The sequence below is a fragment of the Scyliorhinus torazame genome, chromosome 11 (genome assembly GCF_047496885.1).
Source record: "Scyliorhinus torazame isolate Kashiwa2021f chromosome 11, sScyTor2.1, whole genome shotgun sequence".
Lineage (NCBI taxonomy): Eukaryota > Metazoa > Chordata > Chondrichthyes > Carcharhiniformes > Scyliorhinidae > Scyliorhinus > Scyliorhinus torazame.
This window is the reverse complement of record NC_092717.1, coordinates 42,397,645-42,418,237: the sequence shown is the minus strand read 5'-3', so window position 1 is coordinate 42,418,237 and position 20,593 is coordinate 42,397,645. Positions and strand designations below refer to the sequence as shown.

General features: G+C 46.7%; 1 protein-coding gene and 1 pseudogene across 28 annotated transcripts in view; one reads left to right on the top strand and one right to left on the bottom strand.

The window, feature by feature from the left end:
- rims2a (regulating synaptic membrane exocytosis 2a) overlaps positions 1 to 20,593 on the bottom strand; it is a 1,580,193-nt gene that overhangs the window by 1,279,448 nt on the left and 280,152 nt on the right. The gene's annotated exons all lie outside the window — the stretch shown is intronic.
- LOC140385255 (centromere protein Q-like) lies at positions 17,747 to 18,759 on the top strand (annotated as a pseudogene).

Below are 20,593 nucleotides of genomic sequence, written 5' to 3'. Positions count from 1 at the left end.
GTCACTTAAGAGTGGGTGTCTATGAGGACCCCCTGAAAGGCCCAGCAAAGTCAGTGCAACCGCACCCAGGAGCACCCTGGCCATTCCCAGGGATGAAGTGCGGACGACCGACAGAGCTTCTGGTGTTCTTCATGCCGGGTACAGTTTTACTAACCCCTCGATGTCGCCATCAATTCCAGGCCACCTCATAGCATCCTCATCTTTGAAGTCCCCAGGTGAGTGCCATAGTGAAGATACCTCCTCCACTTAATGATGTAGGGCTGTTGGCCTGCCAGGGGGCTTCCCTCTTACCTGCTGTGTAGGATGATGTGACAAGGTTTTGCCAATTTGGGATCCCTCTGGGCCCACGTATGAATCACTGTGACCATTACTGGTCGAGTATCCATGAAGTCCAGTGTTGCCATGACCTTCTCCTCCTTGAAGAGGTCCAGCAGGGGCTTTGGTCCATGATGATAAAGAAGTGGCACACATAGATGTACTGATGAAATTCTTTCACCACATATGTCACAGTCAATCCTTCTTTCTCTATCTGCGCAGAGTGGCGTTCTGTGTCTGTCAGAATCCTAGAAGCAGACTGTTATGGGCGAGGCATTTTCAGAACCCCAAAATGTATCATGGAGTTCAACCAACCTCTCCCTTTAATGGATTTTGTTGCTTTTCCCAGTACACTGCTTGTTCCCCAGGTGTGGTATTACAATTATAGACACGTGGGTTTTTAAACACAAAACACTGTTTATTCCATGAACTCAACTTAACATCTTAAATAAACATTGGATCTCTTAACACCCCTTACTTCAAAGATAACTCAGAAAATATTGCAACAGTAAATAATTCCTTAAAATGTTCCTTCAAACTTCCAAGAGACTTAACACCTTCAAACAGTATCACATCAGGTTAAAGGATATATATATATTTTCTGTAGAATGGCAAAGACATATTAGCTTGGTTGACTTCAGCTCCAGCACCTTGCTTTCTTCCTGCAAACTGCAAAACTAAACTGCAAAACAAAACTGCAAAATGGCTGACCCAGACCTCAGCCCCACCCACTCTCTGACATCACTGTTTTCTTAAAGGTACATTGCTTAAACATCCATGTCTTAAAGGTACCCTCACATGACAAGACACTATTGGGTGCTCCATGCCTTCATCCCATCAATGGGACAGCACTGCTCTGATGCCATAAGGGGAGGTGTCACACATGAGAATGAACAGCCACGAAGGATCATTAAGTGGTTTACAACAGTGGGCTAATCAGCTGGCATGTAGTGCCGAACAATGTCAGCAACACGGGTTCAATTCCCGTACCGGCCTCCCCGAACAGGCGCCGGAATGTTGCGACTAGAGGCTTTTCACAGTAACTTCATTGAAACCTATTTTGACAATAAGCGATTATTATTATTATTATTATTATTATTAAAGGGCGAACAGCTGGGAAGATAGCAGCTGCTTCTTCACCCTGGCAAACAATTTTGCTTCTGGTGCTCCCCATGCACACCTTTGATTTTTCTTCAGCAGTGCAGGAAGAGGTGACAACAAAGTGGCTAAATTCAGAAACAACTTCCTATAATATTTTACGAGCCCCAAAAATGACCTTAGTTCTGTCATATTTTCTGGTGTTAGATTATCATAGAATTTACAGTGCAGAAGAAGGTCATTCGGCCCATCGAGTCTGCACTGGCTCTTGAAAAGAGCATCCTACCCAAGGTCAACACCTCCACCCTATCCCCATAACCCAGTAATCCCACCCAACACTAAGGGCAATTTTGAACACTAACGGCAATTTATCAAGGCCAATCCACCTAACCTGCACATCTTTGGACTTTGGGAGGAAACCGGAGCACCCGGAGGAAACCCACGCACACATGGGGAGGATGTGCAGACTCCGCACAGACAGTGACCCAAGCCAGAATCGAACCTGGGACCCTGGAGCTGTGAAGCAATTGTGCTATCCACAATGCTACCATGCTGCCCTATCTGGTGTTGGAGTTCCCATTATGGCCTGGACCTTTTCCTCGACTGGGCGCACGCCATCGTTTTCCACGCGGTAACCCAGGCAAGTAACCGCCTTCGACTGAAATACACACTTGCCTCTCTTCAGGCAGATGCCTGAGAATCTCTTCCAACTTGTCCAAGAGTTCCTTCTCTGTGGCCCCCGTAATGAGCACTTCATCCAGGTATACCGCCACTTTGGGTAGCCCCTGGAGGATGCCTTCCATCACCCTATGGAATGACACTCAAGTGGATGATATCTCCGAAGGGAAACAGAGTATACTCACATAGACCATTGATGATCACGTACTTTCAAGATGCGTGTCTTGCTCTGGTAGGAGAGACGTGTGGCTCACATCTAGTTTCATGAACGAATGTCCCCCTGCTAGTTTTGCGTACAGATCCTTCACATGCGACATGGGATATCGGTCCAGGCAGGAGGCCCTGTTCACTGTCAATTCGCAGAGGCGAACCGACTTATCCTGTTCCAACACCAGGACCACTGGTGCAGCCCATTCTGCAAATCGGACAGGGCTTATGATGCCCAAGCTCTCTCAATGCCATAATTCTAACACTATGAACGCTGTAGTCAACGGAACTCTGGAGTTCCTAAACCCCTTTCCCAGCGGGCCAGGCCAGCTCAATGGCTCTTTTCAGGTTGAATGTTGGTTCTGCCAACAACTCCCTCTGAGCTGCCACATTGTTAGTCCCACACACCAAACGGTGCCTTAACATCTTGGAGACAGATGGATCAAACTCCAGCCAGCCTTCGGAGAGGTGTCAGAAAGTCTGTTATTGACTCTGCGGAGTCCGCACAGCAGTGTTAAATCAGTACCATTGCATAATTCCAGAGGGTTTCGAATCAGAATGATTGGATACCAACTCCACCAGTTTATCAAAGGACTTTGGGGTTGCTGGGTATAAAGGCTTTTAATTATGCCGAGGGTTGGGACCCTGCAGGTGGTCAGGAGTATTACCTTTTTTAGGTCCTCTCCACTAATGCTATTAGCCTGGAAGAGGTACCGTATCCGCTTGGCATATTAAGCCCAATCCTCTATTGAAGGATTTTAATTTCCCGAAAAACTGTATTTTCAAACTCAATCGAACATGTTACTGCAAGGCAATATCCCGATGTGGCTGAGACATCCAGAATCGTAATCACTGCTTTTTCCTCGTCGCCAGTACGAAGACCCAGGAGGTCCGAGTAGCTCAGTAAATGGTGGTTTACTTAAGGTCAAAGGATACATCTGCAATGGCAGCATACATATACAATAAGTCCCTCTTGGGTACACCAGGATGCCGGTCCCTGTTCGCGCCGGCTTTATGTAGTCGAATAACAAGCCCCAGCTGGGTGGTCCTCCGCCCACGAGCACGGAAACCCATATTCCAAGGGCGGGATTCTCTGAGTATTCGCGCCGGAGTCCCGTTTACGCGGGGGCGGAGAATGGGCGTCAAACCGCCGATCAGGTCCAACGCTGCTCCCGCGATTCTCCGGTCACTGAAGAATCGCTGCGAATCAGGTGGCGCGGTTGACGCGGCGCCGGTCAGGAGCCATTGAAAAAGGCCCCAGCGGTGATTCTCCAAAGTCAACTGGCCAAGTTCCTGCCGGCGGTTCCACCTGGCAGGCACTTGGTGTGGCGGCTGCGAACACACTCCGCGGCCGCCCTGGTTGGGGCGGGGATCCTTCGCCGGGGGGCCTCCAGGACAGCCAGGGTTCAAAAAGGAGGCCACCGATCAGTGGGCACGCTCGATCTGGGGGTCCTATGTCGTCGGTGCCGGTCCGCAGTGTGGGTCGGCCATGTCGCGCTGCGCGGCCGACCGAGGCCGCCGCTGAGCACATGCACGGATCCCCGACCGAAGACCCCATATCGGCAGCTGGAGCTGCGAGGACCACTCCGGGCCCTGCTAGCCCCCTGGAAATCGCAGAATCACCCTGGACTTACTCCAGCTAAGTCCAGAGTGATTCGCACGCGTTTGTTCGCGGGTATGGGGACATAGACCCATTACTGGAGAATTCCGTCCCAAGAGTCCCACCGGGAAGTCTACATACTGGGAGTCAACAAAGAGCAACTAAAAATTTGATAAAAAAGGGAAAAGGATAGAATATTGAAAGTAAACTAGTCAGGGATATAAAAACAGGTTGTAAGCGTTTTTACAAGTATATAAAAAGGAGGAGAGAAGCTAAAGTAAATGTTGGACCCTGAGAGGTGCTGACAGGAAAAATTAATCATTGGAAATGAGGAATTGGCACGGATGTTGAACTCGGCCGAAATTATACAGACAAGCAAGTTTTTGTACAATCTGAGTCCAAACAGGTAGCTGAGAATAGGAGGGGGATGGAGTCAATGCCAAGCCGGTGGAGTTCAAGGCAGAAGCCACAATTATCACGATAAATAAATAAACTAATATAGTAGATATATAATTAATTAGGTCACAAAAATTAACACTTGCACGAGAAACTCAAAGAACAAAGGGATGTGTTAGTCAACCTATTTTTAAAAATGTTTAACACATTCAGCAATTAGAGACAATGTGCTGAAAAATTAAAATAAAATTATTTGCATTGATGCAATGACATCAAAGTCTGGCCTCTTCATTAGTATAAGTGAATAGAAAGTAAATTGTAACAGTATTCCTTTGACCAGAAAGAAAATCCTGAGTGACTGTAATTTCATACCTCCTTCTTTCATGCTCACATATTTTGCAAAGTTGCACAAAAATACAGTAACAGAACTCCTACAAAAACACCAATCGGATCCAAATGATGATTTATAAAGAATTATCTTCTTGATGCAGACATACAAAAGATTATCATCTCCGAATATATCTTATCAAGTGCACATGCATCCTAACAACTTTAAATGATGTTACTGGATCTGACCTTATCGCATGAACCTCCTGATGAAGTGGTCCGTGGATGCGGTTTTTCTCACTCACGTTTACTCCAGATTTTGGGTGATTTATTATCATCAGCACTGCAAGTGAATCTTCATTCCCTGTGTGCCAGAGTATTTTTATTTCACCAGATTTATATGTAAATTTGTAGTATGCCTAGGTCTTAAGCCCTTCATTTGTTTCAAGCGGTTTTTATAATATACCCTCCATTGATCTTACTCAATTTTAGAAGATTGGAGAATAAATCTACTATTGACTGTGACATTAACTGCCAAATTTATTTAACAGTGAAAGAACAAGGGGATTAAATGTGTTAGTTCCCCAAATAAGGCATGGGATCATGACGTACAAGCTATTTTACTATTTTCTGGAATGTGAGTATCACAATCAAGGCCAGCATTTATTGTCCATCACCCTGGAGAAGGTGATAGCGTGTCACCTCCAAGAACTATCTGCTGCAGGTACACCCACAGTGCTGTTAGGAAGGGAGTTCCAGGATCTCGATCCAGCAAGTGAACAAAGGACAATATAGTTCCAAATCAGGAAGGTGTGCAACTTGGGTGGGAAGTTGCCTGCTCATTTCCATGATCATGGCCTGTAGCCCATCACTGAATGCACTGCTGAGTGAAGACACGTGCCCCAGACCTTCTGGATACTGTGCTGGAGTCGTTTGTGCCAAAGGTCAACTGGAGGAGCAAGGTTATTTTCCCTCAGTGGCAAGGAGGTCCTCCATGATGACCAATACTACCGGTCTGGCACCAAGGACCGATAGAAGTGCTGAAAGAGGTTTAATGACCACACACGTGCACACCACACACACGTGGTCAATGTCAATCAATGCATCCTTATGCACCAAATCCAACATCTCTACAAAGCTCACACTCTGCTCCATTCAACAACTCTCTTCACTTACCTATGATGAACAGCCATACTTCTGGTTTGTTCCTTTTTATAGGGGCACAAGTGAGCCCCCAGTTAATATCCACCACTTACATACAATTAATTTATTTACTAATACATGTTAATGGAAGGGGACCCTTTTCTGGCTCATGTATGTCTCCCCACCTACATGTGGGGCCCACAGGGTTAGGGTTACGTAGAAGTGGGGACCTTGACAGCCACCAGCACCATCGTCTCTGGCCTTATGTAAGGCTGCAGATCCTTTTGACGATGTCCCAGTTCTATGGCCACCTCCCTCATGAATCACAGGTGCATCAGACACTGCTCAAGGTGGAGGTGCTGTCTTGGTGATCGTTGGGAGAGTGTGTGCCCTTCTCTGGACATCCCTCCTCCTCCAATTGCTGTACAGAGCTTTGTCTCTCGGACACATTTGCTCCATCTTCCTGTTGTATGGCAGGCTCGGTAGTGACAATACTGTATATAAAGAAAGCTTTTTAAAAAGTCATTCATTCAGAACTTTCCACTATGTGTAAAATGTTTTACTACATGGGTGGCACAGTGGTTAGCACTGCTATCTCACAGCTCCAGAGACCCGGGTTCCATTCCCGCCTTGGGTGATGGTCTTTGTGGAGTTTCCACTTTTTCCCCCATGTCTGTGTGGGATTCCTCCAGTTTCCTCCCACAGTCCAAAGATGTGCAGGTTAGGTGGATTGGTCATGGTAAAATTGCCCTTTAGTGTCCAGGAATATACAGGTTGGGTGGGGTTCTTTTTCAGGGGGTTGGTGCAGCCTTGATGAGCCGAATGGCCTCCTTCTGCATTGTAGAGATTATATGAAATGTGTCAATCTTACAGACCCAAGAAATAAATGTCATGTGACAAAAGATGTTTTCACACAACGAGTAATTCAGGTCTGGAATACACTGCCTGGAAGTGTGGCGGAAGCAGGTTCAATCAAGGCATTCAAGAGGGCATTAGATGATCATTTGAAGAGAAACAACCTCCAGGGGTATGGGGAAAAGGCAGGGAGGTGCAATGAAGTTTGGAGAGCCAGTGCACACAGGATGGGCCAAATGGCCTCCATGCACATCATAACAATTCTGTGATTCACTGACTCATTCCTCATGGCAATGCTTTGACCAATCAAGCTGCCTGGTTTAAAATTAAACAATGCTGGTTAGTTAATGGTCAATCACCATCAACTGGTGCATTCTCCATGGCAATGCCTCCCTCAAATCAGAGTCCGCTTGCCAATAAGTCAGCACTCTCTTCTCATACAGTATAAATTGTTGTTTTTTCCTTATACTGGTATTCTTCTGAAGTGTCGTGATGAATGCAAGATGAAAAGCTTTGACGTTTCTTTTTTTACAAGCAACACTCAAATCCATCCTACATTGACATAATTCATTACTGGTTCAAGACGAAACCAAGTGAAAATTGCTACACGCACAAAAATAAACGGATATTTAAATTCGGGGGAAACAAATATTTTCTGAATAAAATTGTATACACTTCAATACCTAATCATCCTAATGGCCACATTGTTAATTTTTAAGTTGTGGTTTAAGCAATGCAAGAGTTAAAGAGGGTGATTACATAATACATCGACAAGGATGCATTTCTCTTCCACTTGATATAATTGTGAATTGTTAATCATCAGCTGTCGTTCTTTCCTTGCAGTAGACCTGGTTCCAGAAAATGTGTTTGAAAGCACGACTGCCATCTGCAGGCGTCACTGCACTGCTGGGCCATTTAAAGAACTATTAAACAGGGGAGGTGATGGTGTTGTGGCAATGTCACTAGACTAGTAATTGAGAGACCCAGGCCAATGCTCGGGCGATCTGGGTTCAAATCCCACCACAGCAGCAGATGGAATTTGAATTCAATGAATTAAAAAATTGGGAAGATAAACCTAGGTTCAGTATTGGTGTACATCAAATTGTCATTGATCGTTGTAAAAACTCATCTGCTTGACTGTCCTATAGGGCAGGAACTCTACTGCGGGCTTGCGTTACATGTAGGCCAGCTAGCTAAGGACAGCGATGGAGGCGCCACGGTGGTTAGCACTGCTGCCTCACGGTACCAGGGACACAGGTTCAATTCTGGTCTCGGTTGACTGTGTGTGGAGTTTTCACTTTCTACCCGGTGTCTGCATGGGTTTTCTCTGGGCGCTCCTGCTTCCTCCACAGTCCAAAGATGTGCAGGTTAGGTGGATTTGCCATGTGAAATTGCCCCTTAGTGCCCAAAAGGGATTAGGTGTGGTTACTGGGTTACAGGATAGAGCTTAGGTAGGTTGCTCTTTCCAAGGGCTGGCACAGACTTGATGGGCCAAATGGCCTCCTTCTGCAATGTAGGGATTCTTTTCTACATCAAGTTGACTTTTAACTGCCCTCTGACAAGCCATTCAGTTCAAGGGTAATAAGGTATAGGCAACAAATGCTCTCCTTGCCAACAACGTGCCCACATCCAAGAAAACAACCCCAATTGTCCTCGAGAATGTAGTAGTGATCCACATTCATGAAACCCTGCAGTACATGTGGTGTAGGTACACCCAAAGTGCGGATAGGAAGGGAGTTCCAGGATTTTGAGGAAGGGAGTTTCCAGATTTTGACTCAGTGACAGTGAATGAGCTGCAATGTAGTTCCAAATCAGCATTCTGTGTGACTTGGAGGGGTTTCCAGGTGGCAGTGTTCCCCTTGTCCTTCTGAATGGTAGTGGCCATGGGTTTAAAAGGTGCTGTCAAAAGAGACTTGGCGAGTTGCTGGGGTGTATCTTGCAGAGGGTCAACACTGCTACAGATGTGCATCGATGGTGGAGAGAGTGAATGTTGAAGGTGATGGATGGAATGCCAAATCAAGTGGTGTCTTTGATGGCGTTGAGCTTGAGTGTTGCTGGAGCTGCGCTCATCTGGGAAGTGGCGAGTAATTAATCATGCTACAGACTTGTAGTAGATGATGTACAAGTTTTGGGAAGTCACAAGACGGGTCACTCACCACAGAATTCCCAGTCTCTGATCTGTACTTACAGCCACGATATTTATGAGGCTAATCCAAATCATTTTCTGGTCAATAGTAACCCCAGGATGTTGACAGTGGCGGATTCAGGAATGGCAATGCAATTAAATGTGAAGGAGAGATGTTTGGATTCTCTGTTGCTGGACAAGGTCATTGCTTGGCAATTGCATGGAGAAATTGTTGTTTGTCACTCATCAGCACAAGCCTGAATGTTGTCGAGGTTTTACTGCACATGGGCATGGACTGACTCAGTGTCAGAAGGTCAGGAATGGTGCCTGAACATTGCATACAATCAGAATACATGCCCACTTCTGACCTTATGATGGAGGGAAGATCATTTATGAAGCAGCTGACGATGACTGTGCATAGACACGATCCTGAGGAACGCCTGCAGTGATGTCCAAACTGAGATGGTTAACCTCCAACCCAGGGCTCTGCAAAGCTGGCAGAAGCCACGCGAGATAAAAGCCAGTTCGAACATGCAAAGTTCTCTAATTATTATTTGTAAAATCAAATAGGTCAATCAGAGTAAGGCCTCTTGGACCACTGGGTGTAGTGTTCAGAGGGACTTTGCTCGGATTGAATAAATCAAATGAGCCAATCTCATTGCCCTGGCATAAAAGCCCAAGGCCAACAGTGAAGATTGAAGGTGAGGCGGGAACCAACAGGTGATAAGTCGACCAGAAGAGGAAAAGAGGCGATGAGAAGAGATGGCGTTGAGGCCGAGGAGCAAAGTAGCGAGGAGGAGGCAAGGTGTGAAGCAGCGAGGAGGCGGTGGCAGCAAGGCGAGAACAGGAGCAGGAGGAGCAGTAAGAGCCAAAAGAATGGCTGGTTTGACAGTGGAGGAGTAGCGTAGTACAAATTCACAGCAGGGGGGTTGCTGTTAAGAGGGTTTGGTCAGTGTTAGTTTGTGGCTTATGCAGCTGACAAATGTATTTGTGATTGTGTGTCTCTTCCTGATTCCAGAGGTCACAGGCTCCGCACTATTAACGATGTGTAATAGCATCTCATCACCCGCTAATACTAATCTAAGTGTGCTACTCAGCAATGTTTGGTGGCTAAAAGGAGGGTGGCTGAAAGAAGCAGGTTGGTCAGATGGGCAAGTCAGTGGCAGATGGAATTTAACCTTGAAAAGTATATGGTGTTGCATTTTGGAAAGAGTAACAAGACAAAGTGAGTACTCAATAAATGGCTGCTCAGAGGAACAGAGGGATCCTGGAGGGCATGTTCAGATCCCTGAAGGCAGCAGGACGGGTTAACAGGGTAGTTAAGAAGGCTTACAGGACACTTGTCTTTATGAGTCGTGGCATAGATAAGAGCGGGGTAGTTATGTTGAAGCTGTACAAAACTTTGGTTAGGCCATAGCTGGGGTACTGTGTGCAGTTCTGATCGCCTCTTGACAGGAAGGATGTGATTGCACTGGAGAGGATGCAGAGGAGATTCACGAGAATGTTGCCTAGGTTGAAGCATTTAAGCTATGAAGAGAGGCTGGAAAGGTTTGCATTGTTTTCTTTCGAGCAAAAGGTGGTTGAGGGGGGACCTGATTGAGTTATAAAAGATCGAGGAGTATGGACAGAGTAGATAAGAAACAGCTGTTCCCCTCAGATGAAGGGTCAATAAGGAGGGAGCACAATTTTACGGTGAGGAGCAGGAGGTTCAGAGGCTCCGACAGAGGTGAGTTAGCGGTCACAAAGCAAAGTGCAGTCTTGGCGTTTTGTGTGGATCAGAAATGTCAATTTTCAGAGTTGCTGACCAGTACTTCACGGTTTTTGAGATTTTCATATCTTGCAGATATTGTTACGAGGCTAAATGAAGTGGGCCTGTCACTTCAAGGGAAGGATATTACCATCTTCACTGCATGAGATAAGATTTCATCACTGCTGAGGAAATTGTGCTTCTGGACTTGGTGCATTGAAAATAAGGCCTTTGAATGCTTTCTCCCCTTGAATGACTTTCTCACTCAAGTTAATTACACTCCGATTAATATTTTCAGCGACATTACACAGCAGCTGTGCGTTGAACTCCTTTGCTGGAAATACGTCCCTCCGTCAGATGAGCACAGCATAGGGGCCCACAACCCATTTGCACTGACAGCCTGGTCAGGCGACTCATCAGTGGATGATTATGGGAGCCTGATTGACATGTAGTGAGTGTGCTCTAACTGGTGATTGGCTGCGTGTTGTGTGTGTTGATTGGTCTTGCTGTGTGTCCATCAGGGTGTGTGTCTGCACCATGATATACTGGTGTACATCATGGTGTACATTATGACACAGACCAGGTAAGGACTGCAGATTTCCTTCCCTAAAGGGCATTAGTAAACCAGATGGGTTTTAATCACAATCAGCAATGTTTTCATGGTCGCTATTACTAAAACTAGCTTTTATGTCCAGATGTATTAATTGAATTTAAATCCACCGGTTGCCACAGTGGAATTTGAACCCATGTCCCAGAGTATTAGCCTAGGCCAATGGATTACTAATCCTGTAACATCACCACCTCCCGTTGAATAAAGAAAATAATAGAAAAATAAATAAATAGAATAGTGAAGAACTGAGAAAGTGGCTGATTTTGTGATATTGATGACAGTACCAGCATTTGCTTACATTACTCCTCTGAAACAGACAACATCCAGAGACTGATAATTCAGATATAAAAATAGAAAACCAGAATTGCTGTTAGTTATTCTACATTTCTCCATAGGCTGTTCGGCTGAAAAACCCCGCAGACGGTAATTAATTAGAAATAAATTAACTGACAACAACTTGATTTTTTTTTTATGCTATAAAAGATCTTGCAAAAAGTCACACCTCATTGAGTGTGGTATAACTGACATTTTTGTGGTATAAAAAAAATCATAATTAGTGCTGAACTACCTCTCTGGCCCTGAAAAACATATTTTATATTTCTGGAAAGTGAATTTTCTCCATAATTTAAAAAACAAATCATATTTTAGGTTTGTGATATTTCAATGTCACATGTTCCAATCAATTTCGCACTCTCCATAAATTTATATGAAAAAGCAAACCGAAAATCAGTACATTTTACTTCCTGCTTTCCTGTCTGTTAGAATACCTCAGTGTGATGGGTTGCACACCCTGCTGATGACATCACTGTTGCAGAATACTTGCAGGTTCCTGGAGTTGACAACAGATTCAAACTAACATCAGGAAAGGCAAAAGATCTATGCCATGGAGATGGCTAAATCTTAGTGGACAGTTATCTTCAAGGTCCTTTGTGATGGAACTGTACAGTAGTTGTAACATTCACTTACATCAAATCACTAAATAAAATTTCAATATTACTGGTATTGAATCACTTGATATGCAAGCTTGTCATCCATAACTGTCTGCCATTGCATAACCCACCCTGACAAAATAATTGAAACCACAAGTTAAATACATATTTTCCTATTTGTTATACAGAGTACACTGTAATTGTACTGGGAGGTACCAGTTTCAAAACGATATCTGCCTGCATGGGGCTGGAAGACTCGATACTACAATACTCAGCCTCGAGTGCAGGCAGGTTTGATCGCTACTTTGCAGGCACTGATTTTAATGGCCAGAAATGCAGTATATCACCATACCAAAGAATTCCATAGCTTTAATACTCCATTGCTTTCTGGCCATTGCTTTCTGGCCAGGAAAACAAAGCTCTGGGTATTCTTGGCGGTACACATGTCACTAGATACATTCATCATCACATTGTTATTGAAAAGCCTAGGAGGTATTTAGCAATCTAATAACATTAGAAATAATAATTACCCAAGGAAAGCTTTATCTCATTGCTGTACTAAGGTCACAAGGGGAAGTAGCAGCGGTTTAAGCAGGTCATACACTCTACAAGTCCGGCTTCCTTTCACTACATCAGACTGAAAGAGGTTAACAAAACGACAGCAGGAATTCTGGCAAAAGTTTGTTCAGGGCACTACTGCTGACCTTCGCCCATTTTCTTGCTGTCTCAGATTACACACGTATTCCATCCAGGTCCTGAGGACATTCCTAAAAGAGATTTGTGCCCAAGGGAAAATTCCTCCAAACGCACATTTTAATTTTTTCAGACGGGGGCGGATTGTTGGATTTGTTATGTGATCAGATAGCAGAACACGGCTGATAATACAGTTGACAATGTGAAGGTAATTGATATTCTTAAAGTGTCCCTTTAGGTCATAATGATACGCATCGGTCAATGTTTACATGCTCTATATGCCAAGCCATACATCTTAAAGCAAACAAAAGGCAGCTACTTCTGAAACACACCTGCAGTTGTTTTCTTGTGGAAAATATAATAGGACCTCCAGTTCAATGGGAGATATTTGGCCTGGAACACTCGGATAAACCAACAAAACTGCTGAATGACAGTTCCAGTGAGAAAATTGATCCAGAAAACCTAATAGGAAAAGTTCTGTAGAATGTGTTGATGGTCCATCAAATCCCAGTTTTGGTTCTAAAATATTGTTTCAGTATTGTGCATTGATTCCAAGCTTTGAGTTTCCAGTTCGGAGGAGAATGATAGAATCGTACAGCACAGAAGATTGGCCATTGGACTAGCCCCATGCTAGTTCTTTGAAATAGTTTTCCAATTTGTGCAATTGCCCTGCTCTTTCCCCAAAGCTTTGCACTTTTACCTCTTCAAAGGTAAACTGCAATAACTACCGAATCTGCTTTCTCTGTCCTTTCAAACAGTGCATACCAGACCATTACTTGCCATGTAAAAGAAAGAAATACTGCCCATCACTCCCGTTTTTTGCCAACTACCTTGAATTTGTATTTTCTTGTTAACAATCCGCCTGCCAGTGGAAACAGTTTCTCTCGATTTGCACTATTTCGCACACTCCCATCTACAAAAAATGATGGGCACGCAACAAGCAAATCCGTTTCAGACAAGGGGCGAGATTCTCCGAACCCCCCGCTGGGTCGGAGAATCGCCGGGGGCTGGCGTGAATCCCGCCTCCGCCGGCTGCCGAATTCTCCGGCACCGGAGATTCGGCGGGGGAGGGAATCGCGCGCGCCGGTTGGCGGGCCCCCCCTCCCCGGCGATTCTCCGGCCCGGATGGGCCGAAGTCCCGCTGCTGGAATGCCTGTCCCAACGGCATGGATTAAACCACCTCTTACCGGCGGGACAAGGCAGCGCGGGCAGGCTCCGGGGTCCTGGGGGGGGCGCGGGGCGATCTGGCCCCGGGGGGTGCCCCCATGGTGGCCTGGCCCGCGATCGGGGGCCCACCGATCCGCGGGCAGGCCTATGCCGTGGGGGCACCCTTTTCCTTCCGCCTTCGCCATGGTCTCCACCATGGCGGAGGTGGAAGAGACCCCCTCCACTGCGCATGCGCGGGGATGCCGTGAGCGGCCGCTGACGCTCCCGCGCATGCGCCACCCGGCAATGTCATTTCCGCGCCAGCTGGCGGGGCACCAAAGGCCTTTCCCACCAGCTGGCGGGGCGGAAATCAGTCCGGCGTGGGCCTAGCCCCTCAAGGTTAACACGGGGGGTTAACACAGTCCTGATCTCAGAAAGGATCAATGAGGTCTTCAAGGATTTTTATGGTAAATTGTATGAGTCAGAACCCCCGGGGGGGTAGGGAAGGGCTGAAGCAATTCTTGGACCAACTGAGGTTTCTGAAGGTGGAGGAGGTGCTGGTAGAGGGATTAGGGGCACCGATTAAGTTGGGGGAATTGGTTAAAGGTTTGGAGGGTATGCAGTCGGGCGAGGCCCCGGGACCGGACGGATATCCTGCAGAATTCTATAGGAAATTCTCAGAGCTGTTGAGCCTGCTATTACTGAGAACCTTCAACGAGGCTAAGGAAAGGGGAACCCTCCCCCCCGACGATGTCGCGGGCCTTGATCTCGCTCATCCTTAAGCGAGATAAGGACCCGTTGCAATGTGGCTCCTACAGGCCGATATCGCTCCTTAATGTAGACGCCAAACTGTTGGCCAGGATCCTGGCCGCTAGAATTGAGGACTGTGTCCCGGGGGTGATTAATGAGGATAAGACAGGGTTTGTCAACGGCAGGCAGCTGAACACGAATTGCGGAGGCTCTTGAACGTGATCATGATGCCCTCGGAAGGAGGGGGATGCAGAAGTGGGGGCTGCAATGGATGCGGAAAAAGCTTTCGATCGGGTGGAGTGGGAGTACCGGTGGGAAGTGTTAGGCAGATTTGGCGAGGAATTCATAGGGTGAGTCAAATTACTGTATCAGGACCCTGTAGCGAGTGTGTCGACGAACCAGCTGCGGTCGGAGTACTTTAGGCTACATCGAGGAACGAGGCCGGGGTGCCCCCTGTCCCCCCTGGCAATCGAGCCGCTGGCCATGGTGCTGAGGAGGTCTAGAAACTGGAGGGGGCTGGTTCGTAGGGGGGGGGGGGGGGGAGAGAGAGGAGCATTGTGTTTCACTGTACGCGGATGACCTGCTCCTGTATATTTCAGATCCGGTGGAGGGGATGGGGGAGGTCATGCAGATCCTAAAAGATTTCGGGGATTTCTCGGGGTATAAGTTGAATGTCGCGAAAAGCGAGCTTTTTGTGATCCATGTGAGGGGCCATGAAAAGAGACTGGGAGAGCTCCTGCTCAAGATGGTAGAGAGGAGCTTACGCTACTTGGGCATACGGTTGGCTAAGAGTTGGGATGCCCTGCACAAGCTCAACCTAACACGACTGGTGGATCAGATGGAGGAGGACTTTAAGAGGTGGGACATGCTGCCGCTCTCCCTGGCGGCAGGGTGCAGTCCGTGAAGATGACGGTCCTCCCCAGGTTCTTGTTCATCTTCCAGTGCCTTCCCATCATCCCAAGTCCTTCTTCAAGCGGGTGAACAGGATTATCATGGGATTTGGGTGGGCAAACAAGACCCTGTGAGTTAAGAGACTGTTCTTAGAGCGCAGTCTTTGGGGGGGGGGGGGGGGGGGGGGGGCTGCTGAACTTCTGCAGCTATTATTGGGCAGCGAACATATCCATGATTCGGAAATGGGTAGTAGAGGGAGGGAGGGGGGGGGCGGCATGGAAACGGCTGGAGGCGGCGTCTTGCAGGGATACTAGCTTGGGGGCACTGATAACGGCACCATTGCCGCTCCCGCCAGCACGGTACACCATGAGTCCGGTGGTGACGGCGGCATTGAGGATCTGGGGTCAGTAGAGGAGTCACAGGGGGAGGTAGGGGCCTCAGTCTGGACCCCGATACGAAACAACCATAGGTTCGTCCCAGGTAGAATAGACGGAGGGTTCCTAAGCTGGCACAGAGCGGGTATCAAAAAGATGGGGGATTTGTTTATAGATGGGACTTTTGCTAGCCTGAGGACGCTGGAAGAGAAATTCAGGTTGCCCCCAGGGAATACCTTTAGATACCTGCAAGTCCACGCTTTCTTGAAGAAGCAGGTGGTGGAATTTCCAATGCTACCTGCCCGCAGGATACAGGACAGGGTGGTCTCGGGCATGTGGGTAGGAGACGGAAAGGTATCAGACATTTACCAGGAGCTGCAGGAGGTGGTGGAGGAGCTGAAAGGCAAGTGGGAGGAGCTGGATGAGGGCCTGTGGGCGGATGCCCTGGACAGGGTCAATTCCTCCTCATCTTGTGCCAGACTTAGCCTGATTCAGTTTAAGGTGGTACACCGGGTGCACATGACAGTGGCAAGAATGAGCAAGTTCTTTGGGGTGCAGGACAGGTGTGGGAGATGCTCAGGGAGCCCAGCAAACCATGTCCATATGTTTTGGGCATGCCCGGCACTTAAAGAATTCTGGCGAGGCTTTGCAAAGGCTATGTCCAAGGTCTTGGACACTCGGGTAAAGCCAAGTTTGGGGATAGCGATATTTGGGGTGTCAGAAGATCCGGGAGTGCAAGAGCCGAAAGAGGCCGGAGTCCTGGCCTTTGCCTGCTTGGTAGCCCGGAGACGTTAATGTGGAGGGATGCAAAACCCCCAAGAGTGGAGACTTGGGTCAGTGTCATGGCTGGGTTTCTAGGTTTGGAGAGGATAAACTTTGCCTTGAGGGACCTTGCTGGTGTTCTCCAGGCGGTGGCAACCATTCCTTGACTTTCTCGCGGAACGTTAAGTGAGGAGGTCAGCAGCAGCAGCAAACTGGGGGGGAGCTGTATGCGTTGTGGATAGATTTTTCCTGTAAATGGTAGTTATCCCACCTTGTTTTGTTAAGTTATTAATTCTTTTTTTTTTGTTTTTGTTGCCTTCTTTTAGTGGTTTTGTAACAATGTTGAATAAAAACAAGTTTTAAAAAAACATTCATCCATCCTGCACATCTTTGGGTTGTGGAATGAGACCCATGCAGACACGGGGAGAATGTGCAAACTCTACATGGTCAGTGACCCGGGGCCGGGATCGAACATTGATCCTCGGCACTGTGAGGCAGCAGTGCTAACAACTGCGCCACCATGCTGCCCTGCTTCAAAGATGATTGAACTTAGTGATTTCCAAGCTTCATCAATACTATCATTAGTGCTTCCTGGTAAACCTGGGTGAGCATAATCATTCCAAAGACAGTGCAAAGTGCTGGTATTTGGCATCATGACTGGTGTAAAGGATGTTGATGTAGGTTGGGCCATTGTGTTTGGAACTGTGAAACTGTCAGGAGTACACCTTTGCTCTGCTGCTGACAAGGGAGGGCTCAGTGTCATAATCTACATGGAGGTAGGTGTGGGCGTGCAGAATGCATCTTCTTGTGGTGACTTGGTCTAGATGTCAATGTCCAGACCTTGGAGGACGCTACGATCCCTTGTGGCAATATCAGCCCTGGAAGAAATGATTGGCAATGTAGAGTTCATTCAGCACACAGCTCAAGGAAACATTATCCTTGATCTTGCCCACCCCAAGACAACTGGGGCACTTTGGCCATGAATGAATGTCTGCTCCAGCACATGCATTGAAGCCACTCAGGATGAAGAGCCTTTTGCCCTTTGGAATGTTCCTCAGATTGTCACCGAGGGAGTCAAAAAAATGTTCTTTTCGCTCAGCTGTGCAGCTGACGGAGGGAAAGACAGAGAAACAGGGCTGAATTGTGTCTGGAAGGAACTAACCAAATAGAAACGCGAGACCAATAGCAACCGTAGAGCCAGCGGAAAAGACCCTGAGAACCAGAGTATGAAGCCAAGGAAGAAACCATCCAAGGTCACGTCAGCAACATCTGCAGGGGAAGAGAATGTTGAAATGGGATACAGAGAGAGTGAGCCGCCTGCCAAAAGGCAGAGAAAAACTGCAGGCACTTCCAGTCAAATAAATCCCAGACACAAGAAGGTGAAGGAGTCCACTGCGAAGACTGCTCGGTGGAAACCACTACCCCAGAGAACCAGAGACTACATTGCTGCAACAGTCGACATAGCTGTGTACAATTCATTGCCGCAGAAGGGTTCCAAAAGAGACGCCAGTGAGGAGCATCTGAGCCAGCTGAGACAAAGGTTTCTGGATCGATGTTCTTCCATCCAAGCCCCTGTGAGCAAACTGAAAGATTTAAAAAACATCAAGAAATGTTGTGCGTCGCAGGAAGAATACCTGCGCGAGGATGAAGCTTCCCTGAAAATGCTGCAGAACGAGTTGGACAAGACTCTCGATACACTGGAGCGGAACAGCGAAGAGGTGGAGAAGCTTCAGGATGAGATCAGTCGTTTGAGAGCCTTTCTGGATGAGACGGAAAATGATGAATTCCAGAATGTGGATCCTGGTGTTCTAAACCTCCCCGAGCTCCCCGAAGCCAGTTTCCAGCAGGCGACCCTTCAGGAGAAGCTGATGGGCATCGGAAATCCTTCAGGACCTTCAGACGATTCAACATTCCCCTGCCATGCAAAACCTGTTGACCTTCCTCGAAAGCGCCCACGCAGAAGCTGACGGTGTCTCTCCTATTGGCCACGGAAATTAACTTGCTTGTTCATTTTGTGTTGTGTCTCTCTACAGTTAACTTAACGATTCCTTACAGTGGTGTTATACATATCCAGAAGCAGATTTATAATAAACTGTTAGTTTTAACCACGAAAAAAAAAAATTTAAAAAAAAAAAAAAAAAATGTTCTTTTCCTGGAAGTGTTGGCACCCAGATTCGGTGGATAACCATATGTGAAGTTGACTCAATTGACTATCAGCCAGTTTGCCACTGCTACACCATGCTCTTCAGTGCTCTTTCCATACCAGGAAGAGGTATAATTAACCTCAAGATGAGAACGTCTGTCAGCTAATCTGGTTTCTTGTGGGGCAGCAATGTTGGCACCAAGTTTACGTAGCCCACGGTAAATCAGGACTTTCTTCTATACAATAATAAATGCAAAACACTGTAGACGCTGGAAATCTGAAATAAAAATAGAAAATGCTGGAAAACCCAGCAGGGCCGACAGCATCTGTGGAGACAGAAACAGACGTAACGTTTTTAGCCCGCATACCCTTCTTCAGAGCCAAAGAGTGGAAGAAATGCAATGGATTTTATACCGTTTAAGAGGGAGTGGAGCAGGTGGAACAAAATAGAAGATCAGGGATTGGTGGGAGTGCAGGAGAGATTTGACGAAGATGTCATGCAACACAAGACAAAAGCGAGTGTTATGGTAATCCTGCAGACTAAAGATGTTGCTGATAATGGCATAAAAAGGTAAGATAGCAGGAATACAGCTCAATAGAAATAAGTATAATGGAAGGCAAGAAAATGACCTTGAAGAGCTGGTGCTATGTTCTGATTTGTTGTTACCCGTGACTAAAAGTGCGCCACAGTAAGTAGGGCTCTCAAATTCTGATGTCCATGAAGGATATCAATACTCATTCAGAAGATATTACCCGATAAACCAAAAAAAAAAACAAATCACATTTTTTGCCCATAATTCTGAAGTGAAGATCATCACCTACGGAGAAGGCATCATCCCACAAGAGCATACTGTTCAAGAGTCCTCAAATTAGTGAACAGTTTACAAGATTGCCTGTGAACGGGGGAAAAGGGGTATAGGATTTTCCATTTGTTGAATGGCAGAACCCTGATTCTAGATGTAGTAGATCTTTTGGAATAACTCAACGAATAACTTTTCCCTCAATTGTATCAATGCAATGTCAGATACAAGAGATGCTGATTCAGTCTGGCATTCAGAAATGTCATGGTCAATGGAGGGGGGAAATCAAATCTTGAATAATCCTAAAGGGAATTGAATCACTTATCGGAATGCTGATTCAACTCATTAGTATCCGGATTTGTGAAACAAAAAAAAAAAAAAAAAAAAACTTTCAAACTCTCTGCTTCTTGAATGAATGAAAATCGCTTATTGTCATAAGTAGGCTTCAAATGAAGTTACTGTGAAAAGCCCCTTGTCGCCACATTCCGGCGCCTGTTCGGGGAGGCTGGTACGGGAATTGAACCGTGCTGCTGGCCTGCTTTAAAAGCCAGCGATTTAGCCCAGTGTGCTAAACCAGCCCCTTCGGGGACTCCTGAGATCATCTGCCACACGACAGACATCTCAGGAGGCCATGATGTGGAGATGCCGGCACTGGACTGGGGGTGAGCACAATAAGAAGTCTTACAACACCAGGTCAAAGGCCAACAGGTTTGTTTCAAACACTAACTTTCGGAGCACTGCTCAGGTGAATGCTCCTGAGGAAGGAGCAGTGCTCCGAAAGCTAGTGTTTGAAACAAACCTGTTGGACTTTAATCTGGTGTTGTAAGACTTCTTACTGATCGCATAGGACAATTAAGCGGCAAAGTACCACCGACGTGAAAGCGATTTTGGGACTCCCCCTCGAGTGTCCAATCCCTCTGCCATTCGTACCCACTGGTGGGAACCCCCCCACCCATCCCTGCAGATCTCAGATCGTTGTCATGTGTCTGCGGAGGATCGCTTTG